This window comes from Physeter macrocephalus, chromosome 13, assembly GCF_002837175.3.
Source record: "Physeter macrocephalus isolate SW-GA chromosome 13, ASM283717v5, whole genome shotgun sequence".
In the NCBI taxonomy this organism is placed as follows: domain Eukaryota; kingdom Metazoa; phylum Chordata; class Mammalia; order Artiodactyla; family Physeteridae; genus Physeter; species Physeter macrocephalus.
In genome coordinates this window covers 15,627,970-15,646,826 of record NC_041226.1, presented here as the reverse complement: position 1 = coordinate 15,646,826, position 18,857 = coordinate 15,627,970, and positions in this window count along the sequence as shown.

The following is an 18,857-nucleotide window of genomic DNA, read 5'->3' as shown; positions in this document are numbered from 1 at the left end:
CACCTTGACTTGAATTTCTAGCTAGCTTTTTATGGGCAGCCGGTTGATGTGATGAGATATTGTAGTGACTAGCTATGTCCTAAAGCTTTCTGTTCATTGTTGTTTTCTTGCATTTATTTGTCTTCCTCCACTTTGCACAATTGTTACCACTTTCCAGACAAACGCACACTTGTTTTGATGTCCTCCTTACTGCTTAGTCTATTTATATCAGGGGACCCTGGAAAGTGTGCAAGATAACCTGACCAGAAAGCTAAATGAATTCTAAGAGCGAACACCATATGACCGTGCCACTCAGATGGGAAAATATTGTTCCCTGTTATTCACTTACTACCCCAAATCTTTCCCCAGAGTGCTTGAAATCACAGACATGAAGTACACTTGCTCTTGACTCCTTTGGAATTTAGATCTCAGTGCACCCATGACCTGGGAAGATAAAACAAAAAATAATAATTGCTATCAATCTGACAAGACCAAGGAGGGCAAATGTGTGTATATGCTCGTGTATATATTTTCAAGGAAAAATTAAATCGGCAGCCCTCTTGATGGCAAATGCAATGCTCTTGGGTTGAGAATCCCGCAGGAGCAAACATGCCCTGGATAGGGGACTCCTGGTTCCGTCACCTTCTACTCACCTTGCAAGGCTGTGCTGAAGCTCTGTTCTCCAGGGATATCCTTCCCCAGCCAGTGCCCCACCCAACCCCTACGCTGATTTGATCACTCCTTCTTCCACGTGGCAGTTATTTTGCATCCCTGTTTTAGTCCTTATTACATAGCCTTGCAGTCATTTGTGTATGTATTTGTCTCCCAATTTGGCTGCAAACTGTTGAGGCCAGGGTCCAGGAGATATTCATAGTGGGTGCCTTGCGGCCTCAGGCAGATCTTGGCATCCAGGAGGTGCTCAGTAAATGTTTGTTGATTGAATGACTGGCTGTTACACTTGAAACAGCTTCAGTTATGCTAAGCACAACTCATGGCTGATCATTTCTGCAAAATTTATTGTACTTATTTTAGCACTGTAAGTAGGATTTGGGCCAAGTCAAGAGATTCTTAATGTTCTGCCCTTGCTACTCACAGTCTGGGCACAGACATTCTTAAAGGTTAAACTGGCCACTACTTGAGAGATGGGATTAAAAACATAAGGTTGAAAAGGCAACTGGTTTGCTTTATTTCACTCATAGTTTGTGCACTTGCTTCATCTCCACTGGTTCCATAAAACCCAGAGCTATGGAAAAATAAAATGACCAGGAAGTTCATCCCTGTTTTGCCATCTTCTTTCTCCCTACCCATTTTCCATAAAAGTGGGAAAGCTGCCTTCTGCTTTGCAATGAGAGAGACAGACTGATTCTGTCCCAGAGAAGCATTTATTATCACCCTGCAAACCTTGCCAGGAATAACAATCAAGAGGGTACCCTGTGCCCTGGGACAGAGAGATCTTTGCTCAGCACAGCCTAACTCTCATGTTCATTGCTTCTGCATTCATCTTGCCCAAGTATTATGGTAAATGGTGGAAGAAACGGAGAATGTCTTCCTCTGGGAACCTTGACTGTGTTGCAGGTATATCTCACTTTACCCAATAGATATGGTCTCAAAGAGCTATGCTGAAAATCACCTTTTTAGAAATCCAGTCATGTTTAAAATGACAGAGAAGAAGCTGGCATTTAGTGGAGGTGTTTATGACTACTTCCAAAGCTACATCTCTGCGAAGGGGATATCAATCCATAATTTCTCTTCTGTGAAAATCCACATTGTTCACAAAATGCGTTTGCTCCAAGTGAGATGCGTAAGAACTGTTAAGGGTTGGTTGCAGGTAACCTGGAGATGTACAATTATTAACAATGATTAGTAGGTCAGGCATCCTCTAAGGCTCTGGGGCTTTTGGGCTTTAGTTTCTCCTCTATTCTGCTCTTCTCCAGTGTCCCCTCCCCATCCCACCTCTCTCTGCCCCCTCCCCTGGCTCACCTGGATGATCAAAGGAAAAAGCCAAAGGAGGAAAGGAGAGCCCTTTCTCCATTTCATTCTGCAGGCACGGGCCTGTTGGCAGGGGGTCAGGGGGAAAGTTGAGAGTAAAAAAAGAGAAATGGGAAGAAATACAGTCTCCAGAGAGCAGGGAAGCACCAGGGTGGAATTTAGCCCCTTGAGCTCTTTCCTCTTCCTGGCTCGGCTGAGGAGGGGGCTCAGCGTGACCTGGAGCAGCGAACACACAGCCCTTGCTCCATCCCACTCCTAGGTTCCCACCGCATCACTAACCCCGCCGTTAACGTTTCTGGGCCTCCGTTTCCCACGTAGACACCGCACGGAACCCGGGAAGGGCTTCAAGCAGGGGCGCCACCTGTCTGGTGTGACTGTTACAGAACCACATGGGATTGGGTTGTTCAGTTAGGCGATGTGCCAGAAAGAGAGGAGAGAGTCTAGTCGGGCGATTTAGCTTCTCAGCTGCCACTGCAAGAATTTTCCCTGCTACAAATTTCCTAACATTCTGACCCTTCTGGTTTGAAAGTTTCCAAGTCTGTTCCTATGTCTACCAAAACCATTACGTGATCTATATTCCTCATGCAGTATAGCAGGGGGATCTGTTAGCAGGAAGATGTGTGGAAGGTGTTACGTATTTCCCATTCTTTCATGTGGGTGAGTCTAGTGGTTGCAGATATAACAACAGAACTCCTGAGACACTGAAATTCCGCTGCAGGTACCCAACTGCCACATGCCTCCACTGGGTCACCTTTGGGCAGTTTGTAAATCAAAGACTCCTGGACACCTGGCTGACAAAGAAAAGGTCAGCCGGTTCATCTCAAAACTCCAAATATCCAAGTGTTTTCTTTTTTTTTTTTTTTGTGGTATGCGGGCCTCACCTCTGTTGTGGCCTCTCCCGTTGCGGAGCACAGGCTCCGGACGCGCAGGCCCAGCGGCCACGGCTCACGGGCCCAGCCGCTCCGCGGCACGTGGGATCCTCCCAGACCGGGGCGCGAACCCGGTTCCCCTGCATCGGCAGGCGGACGCGCAACCACTGCGCCACCAGGGAAGCCCCTATCCAAGTGTTTTCAATCGTGTAGTCAAAATACCTGAATGCTGCCCTGAACTACAAAACTGTAAATTAGACGCTTGGTTTCACGCAGCTGTAGGTGACTATTCCGGACAAAATCCTTTATGTCTCTTTTTCAGAAATTCACCCTCATCGTTATCTTTGAGTGAGAGAAAAGCTTTTCTCCATCACCTCCACCAGTTTTTATTTTGATGATGGACTAACCTCGAAGATGAAGAGCTTGAGTAGCATTTAAACCACCACCATCACCACTGCCACCACCACCCACCCAACCAAGCAACAAACAAATAAGCGTGAAGTCAGAAGTCCTGTGGCCCAGCCCTACCATCCACTATCTTGCTGGCATCTGGTTCAGTCAAATTCCCCCAACCCAGGCTTATTCATCTACACAACTGGGACGAGAACCCCTGTCTCAGAATCTTCTTAGGAGGATTCAGTGAGACGCTGCGTTGGAAGCACTTGAAAATTACATGTCTATCACCTCATATTCTTGCCCATAGGTTGTTCAGGCATCTGCCCTTTGCCCTAGAGGAGGACCGCTGAAGGATGTGCACCCACAAGCGCCAAGCTTGGCTCTTACCCTGGCCACCCCTTTGCCATCCCAACCTATACTATCAACAATTCTAGAATCAACAAGTTTGAAATGCTGTTCCCACAAGGGCACTCTGTGGCCTCTCAGAACAGCAATCAGTTTGCCCTTCTGGGTGGTTGTTGCCCAATCCTGACCCCATTTAGGTATCAATTTAATCCTTCCCGACTAAACACATCTACCTGAACATTGGGGTTAGGAGGAGAATAATGTTACTTAGCCACTATTTCTTCTTCTTTTTACAAAAAAAAAAAAAAAAAAAAAAAAACTTCATTTAAAACTATCTTTGGTCAAGTTTATTGAGTGTAATTTACATATACTAAAATTCAGTCTTTTTAGTGTATAGGTCTATGAGTTCTGGCAGACACCCTTCTTGTGTGATCACCACCATGATCAACATATAGAACAATTCCACCAGTTCCTGAAAGGCCTGTTCACCCTTTTGTAGGCAGCCTCTTTCCCCCTTTCCAGCCCTGGCAACCATTGATTGGTTTTGTGTTCCTATAGTTTTGCCTTTCCAGAGTGTCATGTAAATGCAGTCATAAAGTATGTAGTTTTGGGGGTTCTGGCTTCTTTCACTGAGCATAATGCATATGAGATTCATGGTATTATATGTGTCAATAGTTTGTTCCTTTTTATTGCTTCATAGCAAGCAGGCCAGTACCATTTCTGTATCCATTCACCAGTTGAAGGACATTGAATGTTTCCATTTCTTGGTGATTATAGAGCTATGAACACTTGTGAGGTTATTTTGTATGTACATATGTGTTCATTAGACATTTGGTTTTCAGAGATGTATTTAAGTTGAGTTCCAGATGAACACTCAGGGACTGAAAGGCGTGGGGGGCCCCTGGGGAGAGGAGAGAGTATATTCCCTTCAACAGTGAGTCAGGCTCAGGCCTGTCTGCTAAACATGGACTAGTTGGAACTAGAGGCCATTATTGTTTTCATTGAGGACATTTGTCGAATAGAAATAAAATTAACTCTATTTTTCAGAGCCCCTGGGGAAGAATATAAATATATGGTGGCAGCTACGAATTTAGTGTGCCTCAGTTTGTCTAGGAAGTAAGGGAATATGTCCACGGATCTGGCAATTCCCAGGATAGGCCATCTGTGTGTACTGGATGAATTCTTTTTCAAATCATGGGTAACTGCTCTTTAATAGATAAGGAAGAATATAGAGCCTGAGGGTAGACTGTTTATTAACAAATTCCTTAGGGTCATTCAGGTTGAATAAACTTTCTTTCTGCCAACTCAGGGGACTTGTATATTTCCTAATGATAGCCTCAGAAGTTGATCGAGATAATCCTAGCTTCCTCTAGTTTGAGAAAGAAACAGATCTAGCACGTGAAGTGGGTAATCTCACACCTGGGCTGATTAGAGAGAATGTTGCCCCCAACAAAGTAAATTTTCCTATTTCTGTGTGAATTCCATTTTTTCAATCATGGCAAAAAGTGATTTGTTCCTGAGGCCAGGAAGGATCAGTGGAACTTCACTAGGTGGATCAAGGGGGAACAGTGCTTCAGGCAAAGTAACAAAATCCACGAAAGCATAGTGGTATGAATTATGAAGGCATGTTCAGGGGAACTCCCCAGAAGTGGTCCCTTAGGGCTGGGACTTGCAGCGGGAAGGGAGTCAGGCAGAGCATTGACACATACAGCTGGAGCACTGAGCTGGAGCCTCACCATGGTGGGGAGGGGGTGGGCGGCTGCATTCTCTAGTGTCCTAGGGCTTCAGTGTAGGGTTTACAGAGTGAAGTCTTGATTCCAGTGAGTGGTGAGCCATATAGGTGAGCTTACAGACAGTGATCAGTTGTTGGTTATTGCAGTAATTCAAGAAAGAGGTGATAAAATTTGGGGCACAGAGAGAAGGCACCAGATCCAAGAGGCAAGACAAACTCATCTGGGTTTGATAACCAATTGAATGGGAAAAAGAGATGTGTGGGGTCTGGTTTCTAAGTGGCTGATCAGTGGTTCTATTAGTTAGAATGGGAGACATAAAAGATGGAGCTAGTTTGAAGGAGAAGAAAGACAAGTTTGGTTTCGGATCTGTCATGGAAATGACTAGCAACCTATTTTGGCTTGACACGAGGATGATCTTCCTGTCGTTGAGATCTGTACAGAAGTGAGTTCCCCATCACTAGAAGTATTCAAGCAGAGGCCTGCACAACCATCTGTCAAGGTTGTAAAAGAGATGATTCCTGTATTGGGTTGGAAGCCAGGGTAAACAGCCTTTCAAATCGCTTCCAGCTTTAAAATTCTGTGGTACTATAGGAGTAGAAAAAAAAAGGCTATTTATTTCATACACTGTTGATGTCTCCTGACAGATTTTAAATCCCACGGTGACATATACCATGAAATAAAAACAAGCAGAAAAAGAGAGTGATAAGTTAAGTGCACACTTTTTATGTGTGTATAGATAGCTGTACATTTACTTTATGTGCATTTTTATAGGAGGCTGTTTATATCCAGAACTTTAGCGGCTGTTTAACCAATCAACATTCAGTATTTGACATACTTGTCAATGTCGGGGACTGTGACACAGCCAGCTCTATGTGCGTATGTGTAAATATATGGTTATATATGCGTAAATAAAAAGAAAGCGACCATGATTTGTAATTAAATGATTACTATTTTCCATTTGGTGCAATATCTATTCTATTACTGCAAAGCAGTCATTTGTAAATCTTTTGCAAGGCACTGATTCTGAGGAGAGTTAAATATCAATCTAAGTATAACATCAGTATGTAAACAGATTGATGAATTGCTAGATTGCTAGGATATAAACCATATGGAACTGCAGTAATGCTCCAAGGAGCTGAGGATAATTTTAGCATTTCATAAAAGCCGAGGATGAGACCAGTTGATTAAACTTCCCACACTATTCTGGTTTCACTCTCAAGCCTACATGGAACAATTAGCATTTTGAACAGTAAAATAGAACTTGCTAGATTGTTTCCTTCTGAATGCGGGATTAATGGACCCTGTGGGTGTTGGTACTGGAGAACACTGTAGGGGTAGACTAGGGAGGGGTTATCACCCTGAGGGCAGACTCTGTTGTCCATTCCCTCAAAGGTTGTACATATATGATTAAGGTTCCAAAGCATTTAGCAGGTCTTCAAAGGGCTCCACGTCGCAAAAAAAGAAAGGTTAAGAATCCATTGCTTTTCACATGGTAGGAACAAGGCTAGAACCCAGGACACTCCTCTCTCCTTTCTGAGCTCTTTTTGTGAAATTACACGAGCTTCACATACTGAATCCAGCGATGGCATCGTCTATTTTACACCTTGCTGTGATCAGGAGAGATTCTCTCTCTTTCCTGGGTTCTATAAGTAGAGCCTTCTTCCTTTTTGGTTGTGGAGGTAGCCCAGGCACACACGCTGGGGGTGGATGGAATTAAGCTGAGGGGTCCTGGGGATTCTCTGATGACTTAAGGAATTTCAGGCTAAATCCATGCAGTCTGAGTAGAGCCAAGAATCAAGCAATTTGGGGCTGAATTGAAGCACAGGAGGCCGCCAGTGTGGAAAATGACTTGAGCCTTCACTGAATTTGCATTCTGCAAATCTGACCTGAGTTACCAGAAGAAGAGAAAGTTATCTGTGGAGCGCTCCGAGGTGAGCCACAGAGAAGGTGAGAGAAGAAGAGGCTCTCAGGGAGCCAGGGAGGCTGCGGTGAAGATGAATGACGACGGCCAGGCTCACCCAGCACTCTCGGCCACGGAATCGGGGCAAGTGGTCTCCGAGCACACACGTGATCCAGCTAAGCTGCAGCTCCAGCCCTGCACCTTTGCTGCTGGGGAGCTGCTGTCCTCTTCAGGCCAGGACAGCACCGGGGAAGGCTGGCCCTGCCACTTCCTGGGGGGCAGGAGGCGGGTCCCTGGGTGCCTGGCTGGGCTCAGGAGAAGCTGGGCTTGGAGAACCCCCTGCACATCTGACTCCAAACTGGCCTCCTTTCTCCCAGGAGAGCCTCTAGGAGGAAGCCTGGAAAGTGACCGGAGCAAAAACCATCATTTTGCTGCCTTTCCTAGTCCATTCTGCAGGAGCCTGCATACTTTCCACAATGTTTGTTTGTTTGTTTTTAATTAATTGTCATTGGAGTACAGTTGATTTACAATGGTGTGATAGTTTCTGCTGTACAGCAAAGTGAATCAGTTATACATATACATATAGCCACTCTTTTTTAGATCCTTTTCCCATATAGGTCATTACGGAGTGCTGAGTAGCGTTCCCTGTGCTATACAGCAGGTTCTTACTAGTTATCTATTTTATACATAGTAGTGTGCACACAGTGTTGTAAAAAAATAAATGAGACTGCTCTAATTTAAAGTGTGTTATAGTTTTCCTTTAGGGTCAATAATAAATGCCTCTTGCATTGGGTATTAGGTATGATCATTTATTCTAACTTCATTAGGTAGTGATTCCAGATACGTCTCTGGAAACTTTCCTTGCCGCCCTTCCAACACGCTGAACTACCTGGAGCTCAGGGAGGGGGCTTCCTCATTAGCATCTCGAACAGGACCCAAAGGAACTATCATTGCTAAGAGTGAGTGGATCAAACAGGGGTAGGAAAATTTATGCACATCACCTTGAGTGGTACCTAGTAGGGCTTGTTGTGAGAGCTATCCTATGAAGTTTTAGTGAAAGTTATGAACATGTAGGACAGAATAGGCTTTGAGTTCAACGGATTGAGTTCAATGGACTGATTCCTGTTCTCTGAAAGGATGGGTAAGGGAGGAAGTGGAGGAGGAGAGGAGAGCGGGGGTGGGGGGGAAGGGAGAGGAGGAGGAAGGGGAGAAGGAGGAGAGAGAGAAGAAATTGCAGCAACATAAGACAGTATCCTGAACTTTGAGGCATTTAAACCCACTGCACTTCCCAAAGGAAGTCTCTCAGTTTCACTAGCTGCCCGGACATTGGTAAAGCGCACGTGCCATAGTTAGAAGCCAACCTGGTTTTGTCAGCTGCCCCGCTAGGTGTGCGACCTTTGGCAGAAATAGCGTGTATTTGCTCCCCCCGGACTCCCGGTGACAAGTCCGCTTAGACACAGTCCTCCTCTCAAGGCCACCTTTCCGCCGATGACCTCTGGGACACTCATGCTCCGCTTTCCTGCTTTGAGGTCTTTCTAGTCAGGTCCCCCTTATCACTGGGAAAACTTGACCTCCAGCACACAGAGTGTGCCACCCACACAAAGTGGGGAGAACAGAACTTTCTGAGTCAATCTGGCTTTGCTTAGCTTTGAAACAGGGCATTTGTATTTTGAAACTGTTTGTGAGAAGTTCTCTGAGCACTGACCTGCAAACAGAGATACCAAGAAATTGTAGGGCCAGAGTGTCCACATGGCTGGGATAAGGACGAGTGGAAGAATAATAAAACCTGGCACTGATTGTTTAGGCTTTTGAATATTCCAAAGGCAATCCTTTCTGGTCTTGGGCCTTTGGTCCAGGGCAAAGAGCGCAGGCTTTTGAAATAAAGAGTATATTTGAGTCTTCATCTGGCTGTCTGCCAACTGTGAGAACTTAGGTATGCAGCTTTGCTCAGGAAGCTAAGCACCAGTTTTATCAGATAGAATAGGCAACACCGTCAATTCCACAGGCTTGCTGAGAGGATTAAATGAAGTAATAAATGCTTTCTAAGAGTTTCCCAAGTATTTTATTTCTTTTCCCATTTTATAGATAAAGATACTGAGGTCCAGTAAGGTTAAATAACTTGTCCAAGGTGGGAAGATTTATATTCTAGAACTTATGTCAGAGTAGGTGGTCAAGAAATGCCCATTAAAATCAGATTAACATCGTGCTACTATGATTCTATCTATCTCCCTCAGAAATTTGCCATTTGGGCTAAAAAAAAAAAAACCATGGTGCTTTTTAATATTTTCACAAATTGTCTTAGGTTCAATTTTCTTCTCTGAGACATTCTTGGAGACAAAAGGGACAATGAACCCCTGTGGCATTTGTTCTATGATCCTTGTGATATAAAGATTATAACAGAGTTAACCCACAGCAATAGATATAAAATGAGGAAAGCATGAACAAATACAGTCCTTAGCGTCGCGTTCTGCAAATAGTACATGTCCAAGAAGTATATGTTGATTGGGTGTGTAGAAAGATCGGTTCTCTGATATTCTGGTAGAAGGCCAACAAGTCCTGGAAAAGAAAACAGACATTTCATGTTGTTGTTAAGTGTCCCACCCTGGAGGAAAATACACACAAGCACAGAGTTATGACAACAGGGCTGGGGTCAACGTGACACTCTAAGAACTACACAGTCAAGTCGGTGATTTTGGCAAACGGAGCCTTAGACACTTGTCACAGCACCAGATGCTGTTTATTCCAGCCAGAAGATTATTCTAATGTATCTCTTGGACTCAGATTTTCCTCTCACAAGGACATCGTGTCAGATTCAGCCAACATAAACTAATGCTGACTCTGGCTTCCCCAGGTACTTACTTGCTTTTTCACTTTCAAAAGCTCCGAGCTCCGTGATGACCTAGATGGGTGGAATATGGCACGCTGGTGGGAGGGAGGTCCAAGAGGGAGGGAAATCCAAGAGGGAGGGAAATATGTGTCCCTGCGGCTGATTCACTTCCTTGTACCGCAGACGCTAACACGCCATTCTAAAGTACTCCAATTAAAATAAATACGTATCCCACTTACGTCTTTACACATTGTCTTTCTGACTTGATCCCCAGAACAACCGTGTGGAATAAATACAGCAAGTAACGTTATTTGCGATCTGTCCGGGGTGGCCCTGGGGAGCTGGTGTATCATGGGCTCGTCTAGCAGAGTGGCTGGTATTTTGTGGGTCCTTAATGAACAATAAATAACAGCGATCACTGAGTGTTTACCTAATGGCGGACACTGCTCTGAGCTCTCCACCTACATCCTTAGGAGGCGTAAGGCGTCATCACGATCGGCGTGTGAGACTGACACTCATTCGCTGAGTGACCTTGGGCAGGTTACTGAAGCACGTCGGCCTCAGTTCCATTGTCTGGAATACGGGAATAATAACTGGGCTAACCTCCTAAGCTTATTGTGAAGATCACCTGAGTTGATGCGGATGAAGCCTTCGGAGCAGGGCTGGCGTATCTGAATGCTCTATAAATACTGACCGGTATTTGTACTTACCCCAAAGTCACCTGTCAAGTCACTGGTGCAACCTGGATTTGAACCCAGGTCGCCTGGCTCAAGAGCCTAGGTCTCTAATCCCTATTTATTTTGAATGAGTAACCAAAGAAGTGAAGAAATAACCTAGAGTCATACGGCAAGATAGTGGCCCGAAGCCACGTCTCCTGTCACTCAGGCCACGGTTCCAGCGCTAGATGGAGGCGGGGCTGCGGAAAGCGCGCAGGTGCGCTTCCCAGGAGGGGGCGGGAAGGTCCAGGCACCTCCTTCGTCCTCAGATCACCCCTCCCTCCGGGCTGCTGAGCCAGGGCGCCTGCACACACAGGGGGCCGGGCGCTGCGGCCCGCGGGCATCAGTCCTCTGCACTTCGGTGGTAGAGGGCTGGGTGCTGTAGCTCACTGAGGAGGAAAAGAACTGAGTGAACTCAACAGTGCTCGTAAGTGGTAGCTGAATAGCACTCTCCAGTTTACAAAGCAATCTCACATCCATTGTCTCACTGGATCCTTGGAACAACCCTGTGACGTAGATTATTATCTCCATTTTTGAAGCAACCCAAGCGCAGACAACATTATGTGAACCTGTCCAAGTGGCAGGGTTGGCAAACCCCGGAGCCCAGCCTTCCCCCCAAGTCTCCCGACTCCAGAGCTTATGTTCCTTTCTGGACAAAATATTTGACCCGTCACACCGAAGGATCTTTGTCCTTGGCTTAAAAAAAAAAAAAAAAAAAAAAAATTCATGATCTTTCCAGTGTCGATTTTGATCTTCTTGGGAGAGTTTCGGTCTGAACCTTCTGGAAGACACAGGAATGGGATAAGATGAGTTCCCAGATCACATCTACAGCCATGGACTCTGTGATTCTTTTCCAGGATTTTATGAAGGAAATAAAATGATTTATTTGGAATGCTTGGTACAAGAACTATCACAGTGTCTGTAGAGAACCATTTATTTGGGACCGTCTAACCACGTGCTGTGATAAAAAATATGGGAGAAGGAAGGGGGCACGAGGAAAATGATTTCATTCACTTCATATGTTATTGTCTTATTCTGATGATATTTTATTTCAAAACTTTAGTCTACAGCACTCTTCCACATAAAACAGTGCTCTCTGGACCCTCCTCACTTCATCATCCTTCGTTCCCTCCCTTATCTAGAGATTGTTTTGCATTTTGAACCCAACTGCTTCTTCTTTGATTCTGTGGCAAATCGCCCTTCCCGGCCCTGTGGTATAATTACTTCCATGGTAATGGGCTGAAGTTAGAGACAGGCCATTATGTGAGGCTACAGGCTGAGCCGAGAGACCAGAGCTAAAGAGTTCCTTTTAAAACGGCCATCCTTAATAATAGCAGGACAGAGGTAGAAAATTACTGGCATGATAAATTGCTCTTTCGATAAAGGCTTTGTCCCTATCTTTTAAAAAGCTGTGCCACACTGAGAAAATTTCTCCACATTTTTAACTGTGGATCATTTTGTGTAAGAAGAACCTCCCAGTGAGAATGGTCTAATGAAATGTGCTGAGTTTGGCTTCAAAGCTCCACGTCATCCTAAAGGAGTGCATGAAAGCACACACAAACGATACTTGCTTTTACCTAAAAGTGTAAGCGATCATTTGCATCAAAAGCAATGTAGGAGATGGAGAAGTGGCGATTGGCCCCTAAGTAAAGCACCTCCTTTTTACACACTTACAGAAAAGAGTAAGGGTAAAGGAAGTGTGGTGTGCTGCCACCAAGCGGTGAGCCAGGTAAGACAGGTGGCTACCAGGACCCCTCACTTATCTGGAACACAGCCTCATCTATCCGGAAGACAAGCAAGAATTAGGAAAAAAGCGAAGATGCCTCCAGTGGCACCAAGGTAACTGCTAAGAGAAGACACGTTCTAAAGCTCACGTGCTTTACTCAGATACTGAAGACTCAGAACCTTGTCTGTGCTTATCGTAGGCATGATTCTAACAAGCTTTCTTTCAAACCCCATAGCACATTAGAATCAAAGGATTAGAACAGGAAGAAGAAAGCAAAGTGAATAGACTAGGTATTTCATACATATTTGTTTTATTCTAACAGCAACCAATATCGACCAATGTTACACTGGTGTGATGGACTCATTTTAAAGATGATAAAACAGATTCAGAGAAGGTCAGACAGCCGGTAAATGATAGACTTGTGCTCCACGTTTAGGATTTCATGACCCCAAAGCTCATGTTTCTTCCTCTTCTGCCGCTGGCCTTTCCAAAGACAGGTACACTGAGAAGCCCAGATAATCAGGGAGTCAAAGTGGAATTCGTACTTAAAATTTACCATATGCTGGGGCCGTCAAGTGCAGAGAGAAAGGGCCTCACCAGTTCCCAAATGCATCTGTTTTAGAGGATAGTCATCATGACTTTGCATCTTCAAGAAGACGTTCCACTACCTACAGCCATCTCCATGTGATCAGTAGGGAGTCCCCAGAGCAGGAAGTGAGAGCAGGATGTTCTCACGGCGTTAGAGCTTGGGGTCTGAGTGTAGCCCTGCCTTTCACTAGCGGTGGGAACTTGGTCCTATTACATCACTTCCTCTTGCCTCAGTTTCCTCACCTGAAAGAGTTAACATGATGATTATACTACCTACTTCATGGAGCTGGTTTGGAGGATTCAATGAGGCAATTTGCATAAACGGTTAAAGCAGGACCTGATGCTTGGTAGGCATTACACATCCAGCATGGACATTTCAGCAATTTGAAAGCTCAAATCCTTTAAGGACTAAATCGGGGTTCTTATTTAAATTGCTTACCTGTTCATTCATTCATTCAATCCATATTTATTAAGTACATGTTATAAGCCAGTAGTGGGTAGCCACTAAGTAAATCAATATAAATAAGCTACAGGTCTTCCCAACTAGGAGCTCAGGCATGTCAGCAAAAACTACAGTCATGAGGGAAGCGGTGGGTAAGTGTTTCTGTGGGAACACAGATAGGGGAACACACGTCCTATCTCGACCTGGAGAATTCAGGGTGGCTTCCCGAAGGTGATGGTCAATGGAAGGTGAGAAGGGAAAGGAGATTCCAGTAGAGGACACAGCGTATGTAAGTAAAGACTCAGATGGAGGAAGAGCAGGTGATTTTACATGTTGGGGTACACGGTGTGGGTCAGGAGGTAGATGTGTGACGCTGAACAAGCAACCAGGGCCAGCCCAGGAGGGGCCTTGCACGCGGGGCTAAATCCTTAGGTTTGTTTTATAGTTTCCAAACTTCTTTGGCACTAGGTATTTTTTTCCCAAACAAGATCTCTTGGAAAATGCCAGCATGTGAAACAGATAAAAAGCAGCATTTTATAAAGATGCAGATGTAGAGAATGGACTTGAGGACATGGGGAGGGGGAAGGGTAAGCTGGGACGAAGTGAGAGAGTGGCATGGACATATATACACTACCAAATGTAAAATAGATAGCTAGTGGGAAGCAGCCACGTAGCACAGGGAGATCAGCTCGGTGCTTTGTGACCACCTAGAGGGGTGGGATAGGGAGGGTGGGAGGGAGAAGCAAGAGGGAGGGGATGTGGGGATATATGTATATATAGAGCTGACTCACTTTGTTATACAGCAGAAACTAACCCACCACTGTAAAGCAATTATACTCCAATAAAGATGTTAAAAAAATAAAAATAGAAAAAAAATATTAGGGAATGTTTAGTTTGTAAGTTCAAATTTATAACAGTTACAAAATCAACCAGTGAGAACAATAAAAAAGTATTAATTAATACAAAAACTTGGGGTTATATGTGACAAGCTCATCTTACATTTTATATTTAAAAAAACATATATTTATTTCTTCTAATTATATAATAATGAGAAAACTGATTCACTCAGGGATCTAGTTGCAAAGTATTTTTCAAAAAAACTCAGTTTGCAATCTCGAAATACTCAACTGATCTGGAAGCTTAAAAGAGAAGTTGTAAGACGTTTTAACTTCAAATTTTAATTATTATCTGCCGACAATAGAAACTTCAAATAGGAAGCACCATGATCCTTGGATCAGTGCTAAAATGATCCAAAACACGTGATCAAGATGTGACCCGGTCGGAAAACAAGGTCCTACTGTATAGCACAAGGAACTGTATTCAATGTCCTGGGATAAACCAGAAAGGAAAAGAATATAAAAAAGAACGTATGTATATGTATAACTGAGTCACTTTGCTGTACAGCAGAAATTAACACAACATTGTAAATCAACTATACTTCAATTTAAAAATAATAATAAAAGAAAATAAAGCTGCTATAAAAAAAAGTTTATTAAAAAAAAAAAAAAGATGTGACCTGGTCCGTGTCCACTTGTCACTGGACGGCTGCCAGGCTGGAATGAAGACGTGTCCTGGCAGAGCTAAGGCACTGAGGCTTGCCTGGCCCGTGGGTGAGCAAGACTATGCTCACGTGCTTCGGGGGCCAGAAAGCACCATGTTTTGAGGAGCTGGCTCCAAACAGGTTCTCGATAAATGGTAGCAGATTTTTAACGAATTACTGCTACTATTATTACTATAAGTCTAAGTGGAAAATTCCGATAGTATCTGGATATAAAGTTATATGTGAGCCTTGACAGGTGACACCGTGTTTGATGCATTTCCCTGTGCCAAGTGCCCGGCCCAGTGCCTCCCATGGAGTAGGCTTTCCTACTCCATTGATGTTTGCTGAATGAACTGAAGTTGAGGAGAGAGTGTTAACCTAAACATCTGGATTGGGGTCTTTCCCAATGTGCATATGGTAACTGAAGCCCTCCACAGCTGTGAATGAACCCCTGCAGGGAGCGTGTGTGAGAAAGAAAAGAAGAAGGCCACCAACAGCACCTGGGGAACATCGTCATGAATAAGGGACATGCAGGAAAGAAAGCAGATGAAGGGGACCCAGAAAGTTCCAAGATGGCACTACATTTCACAATGGGCTCTGGAGATTTGGATTCTGCTGATGAGATTTGCATGGTGAGAATTCCCTGACCGTTATGCACTCGACTTAGCACTACATTTAATCTATGGTTCATTTACTAAAACAGCCTATAAAGAGGAATAAATTAGCAATTTTTTTTTTTTTTTTTTTTTTTTTTTTTTTTTTTTTTTGCAGTCCGCGGGCCTCTCACTGTTGTGGCCTCTCCCGTTGCGGAGCACAGGCTCCGGACGCGCAGGCTCAGCGGCCATGGCTCACGGGCCCAGCCGCTCCGCGGCATGTGGGATCTTCCCGGACCGGGGCACGAACCCGCGTCCCCTGCATCGGCAGGCGGACTCTCAACCACTGTGCCACCAGGGAAGCCCAGCAATTTGTTTGTATAATTAGGGACAATTCCTTTTAAGTGTTTGAGGATTCAAGTATGAAGTCCCCACTGGTTATAAGGCCACATGGGGAAGATCTTTAGGCCAGGGTGCCTTTGGTGTGCTCTTCTAGTACTCCTGGCTCATTTAGGGTTTGATCTTAGACTTTAGGCTGGTTGCATACAGTGCAGCAAGGACTTACGCCCTTTGCTGTATCAATACTGTGATGATGACTCGTCGTATCTCTGGGGAGGACCTCTCACTGGGAAGGCGGTGGTCGGCTGTAGAGGATTAATGGGTTGGAAACCAAGTTGGCACCTATTAAAGGCTCTGGGCTCTCTTACTGGGCTGAATCATATGTCCCAATGGAAACTTTCCCCATCCTGGGAGTCATTAATGTGTCCTCACCCATCATTTAAAAATGATGGGGTGTTTGGGACTTCCTTTCTCGCTCAGCCCACAGCTACTTATCCTCACATACAGACTGAACCTTCTGAATATAAATGAAGGGGGAAATTCTTCCATCACCTCCTCCTGGACCAATAATTTGAGAATAGATAGAATCAGAAACCAGCTACTCTGGGTTCCTTGGGAGGACCATAATTGTTACCCCTCTAAGTCCTTGGGACTGACTGCTGTTTATTAGTCACAAAACCCCAGCACTTCTTTCCTCCTGGCAGGTCCTGGGTGATCAGTCAAAATGAAGGACTCCTCCCAGCCTGGCAACTCAATTCTTGGGTTCACCAAGGACCAGCCAACAAGGGTAATGGCCACAGTGAAGTGACAGAGGTCGTGCCTTTGAGGATGGAAGTCAACCTTGCCAGTGTTTTACAAGCAGGGCGATTCCAGGCGCCCTCAATGTGCGAGCATCTTTTTGTTTCCCTTGTTTACCTTAAGGAATTATGCAATGGAAGTTGAGAGAGAGGGGGTCAAGCGTTTGCAAATGTCTCTCAGTTTCACGTCTGAACAGTGATACCAGGACCAAGTGGACAGTGGGGACAAGGGGAAGGGTGACAGAAAAAGAGGTTTTTAAAGACCTAACCCCCTGAGACTTCCTCCTATCTCCCCCTCCTGGTGTCCCTTTGTGCACCCTGCTGATATATTTAGATGGTGATGCCTATATTTAATTTTATCTGCAGAAAGAAGGGGAAATAGAGCTATGAGACATTTAAAGGCAGTCATCTGTGTTTCTTATTTACTTTTAGATAAGCGACATACCCACATAATTTACTCTTGATAAAGACTCCTGGGGCTGCTTGTTTGCCAAAGACACGTGACTTTTAAACCACAGACAGTCTGAGATGTTACCAGAGCAAAACTTTTAATTCCTGCTTGCGGATCTCCCACCGACACACACGCACACAGTACTTTTTGCGCTCATATTTTTATAGAGCCACCCATCGCCTGTGCTTCCACCCGTCCCTGTTGGAACATTTGCACGTCTGTATGTTGTGACATCAGTCAAACTTGGCTCTCGCCAGCTCTGCTGGGTTCCTCACACAGCCGGGGATTCTCCTGGTTCACCCCCAGGCCCGCTGAACCTCCAGAGGCTTCCACCCGGAGGAGGAAGGTCACCAGGGTGGGCACAGAAATATGAACACGACCACCAGGCCCAAAAGGGATGAGGACATCTGTCTGGCCGCTCTGCTCACTCCTGCCCGCGACCTCACAGAGGCCTCAGTGGGATCAGACAATTAACATGGTCAGGATCAAATGCCGCCCAATTTAATTCAATTACTCTTCACCGCAAGAGAAAATATGGTTATTATAGTGACAGGACCTGGGTGAGGAATACGGGCTCCCGGCCAGCCATCTGCCCACACGTCATGTGGAGCAGCGAGGACACAGAGGAGGAGGACGTGTGAGGACAGGGTGGGGCAGGCCCGCTCTGCATCCAGCGTCCGGCCCCAGCTGCCCAGAGGCAGCTTTGCTGACACCATGGGCATAGCTGTTACCAAGGAGAGGCCAGGCTTAGCTGTTACATGATAACTGTGAATCATTCACCAAATCCCAGGGAGGAAGTCAAATAAATGACGGCAGCCAGCAGAGAAAAAGGAACTGTTTCCCAAAACTACTATTTTAAGGGAAATTCCTATTTGTGGGTCATAAGTCTCTATGACAGATTTGATCACTAAGAAGATCATGTGGACCTCAAATCTTTGTTTTTTTAAACTTTATCTTGCCCTAATTGCCATTTGGGGGGAGGGGTCAGCTCTTTTTAACCCTGCAAGAACACTGTGAGATAGAGCCCTCCTTACACCCATTTTATAGATGGGAAAAATGAGGCTTAGAGAGGTTGGGTCACCTGCCCAAGGTCACCTAGCTGGTAAGGGACAGAGTGGACTCCAGCCACACCTGTTGATCCCAAAGCCCCTGTTTTTGACCATTATTCCCGACTTCCCCTTGGTTTGAACCTCCCATGTCTTCTTTGCCTCTCTTGCATGTCCACACGGCACTGAAGAGAGAGAGGTCTCCCCTCCAACGCTCCAGAGTACGTCGGCTGCGCAAGACCCTGTGTCCACGTAGAATCATGTTGTCATCATTTCTTACCCAGCAGAGTGGGTTCAAATCCCAGCTCTGTCACTTGCTAGCTGTGTGACTGGGAATTCTCAGTGTATGGGCTTCCTCACTTGCAAATGAGGAAAGTATTTCCTCCTAAGGTTGTAACGGAAGCTAACAGAGTCAACACACTTAAGATGGTGCCTGCGAAAGCTGTGCAGACATCTCCAGATAGCATTATCACTTCCCTTGTGAAAGAAACAAATGTAAAAAATTGGAAGCAGAGGATGTTTGCCTTGGCGTGCGTGCATTTGCTGTGTACACTATAGTCAGGCTTCAGCTGGGCAGGAAT